Source organism: Nomascus leucogenys, chromosome 15 (assembly GCF_006542625.1).
Source record: "Nomascus leucogenys isolate Asia chromosome 15, Asia_NLE_v1, whole genome shotgun sequence".
Taxonomy (NCBI): Eukaryota; Metazoa; Chordata; class Mammalia; order Primates; family Hylobatidae; genus Nomascus; species Nomascus leucogenys.
The window spans coordinates 65723723-65725456 of record NC_044395.1 but is presented as its reverse complement, the minus strand read 5'-3'; positions in this window follow the sequence as shown (position 1 = coordinate 65725456).

Sequence of the window (1734 nt, the reverse complement as noted above, 5' to 3'; positions counted from 1 at the left end):
TTTTGATGGGGTTGGGTTTTTTCTTGTAAATTTAAGTTCCTTGTAGATTCTGGATATTAGTCCTTTGTCAGATGATAGATTGCAAAAATTTTGTCCCATTCTGTAGTTTGCCTGTTCACTCTGATAGTTTCTTTTGCTGTACAGAAGCCCTTCTAGTTTAATTAGATCCCTTTTGTCATGAAGTCTTTGCCCATGCTGATGTCCTGAATGGTATTGCCTAGGTTTTGTTCTAGAGTTCTTACGGTTTGGGGTTTTACATTTAAGTTTTTAATCCATATTGAGTTAATTTTTGTATAAGGTGTAAGGAAGGGGTACACTTCCTGTAAGGAAGTTTCAGTTTTCTGCATATGGCTAGCCAGTTTTCCCAGCACCATTTATTAAATAGGGGATCCTTTCCCCATTGCTTGTTTTTGTCAGGTTTGTTGAAGGTCAGATGGTTGTAGATGTGTGGTGTTATTTGAGGCCTCTGTTCTGTTCCATTGGCCTATACATCTGTTTTGGTACCAGTACCATGCTGTTTTGGTTATTGTAGCTTTGCAGTATAGTTTGAAGTTGGGTAGCATGATGCCTCCAGCTTTGTTTGTTTTGGCTTTTTGTTTTGGCTTTTTGTTTTGGCTTTTTGTTTTGGCTTTTTGGTTTGGCTTTTTGTTTTGTTTTGTTCTTAGGATAGTCTTGGTGATATGGGCTTTTTTTTGGTTCCATATGAAATTTAAAGTTTTTTCTAATTCTGTGAAGAAAGTTAGTGGTAGCTTGATGGGAATAGCATTGAATCTATAAATTGCTTTGGGCAGTATAGCCATTTTTATGATATTGATTCTTATCCATGAGCATGGAATGTTTTTCCATTTATTTGTACCCTCTGATTTCATTGAGCATTGGTTTGTAGTTCTTGAAGAGGTCCTTCACATCCCTTGTAAGTTGTATTCCTAGGTATTTTATTCTCTTTGTAGCAATTGTGAATGGGAGTTCACTCATGATTTGACTCTGCTTGTCTATTATTGGTGTATAGGAATGCTTGTGATTTTTGCACATTGATTTTGTATCCTGAGACTTTGCTGAAGTTGCTTATCAGCTTAAGGAGTTTTGAGGCTGAGACTATGGGGTTTTCTAAATACACATTCATGTCATCTGCAAACAGACAATTTGACTTCGTCTTTTCCTATTTGAATACCGTTTTTCTTCCTCTTGCCTGATTGCCCTAGCCAGAACTTCCAATACTATGTTGAATAGGAGTGATGAGAGAAAGCATCCTTGTCTTGTGCCAGTTTTCAAAGGGGATGCTTCTATCTTTTGCTCATTCCGTATTATATTGGCTATGGGTTGTCATATCTTATTTTGAGATATGTTTCATCAATACCTAGTTTGAGAGATTTTAGCATGAAGGATGTTGAATTTTATCAAAGGCCTTTTCTGCATCTATTGAGATAATCATCTGGTTTTTGTCATTGGTTCTGTTTATTTGATGGATTATGTTTATTGATTTGCATATGTTGAACCAGCCTTGCATCCCAGGGATGAAGCCAACTTGATCGTGGTGGATAAGCTTTTTGATGTGCTGCTGAATTCAGTTTGCCAATATTTTACTGAGGATTTTCACATCAGTGTTCATCAGGGATACTGGCCTGAAATTTTTTTGTTGTTTCTGCCAGGTTTTGGCATCAGGATGATGTTGGCCTCATAAAATGAGTTTAGGGAGGAGTCCTTTTTTTTCTACTTGGAATAGTTTCAGAAGGG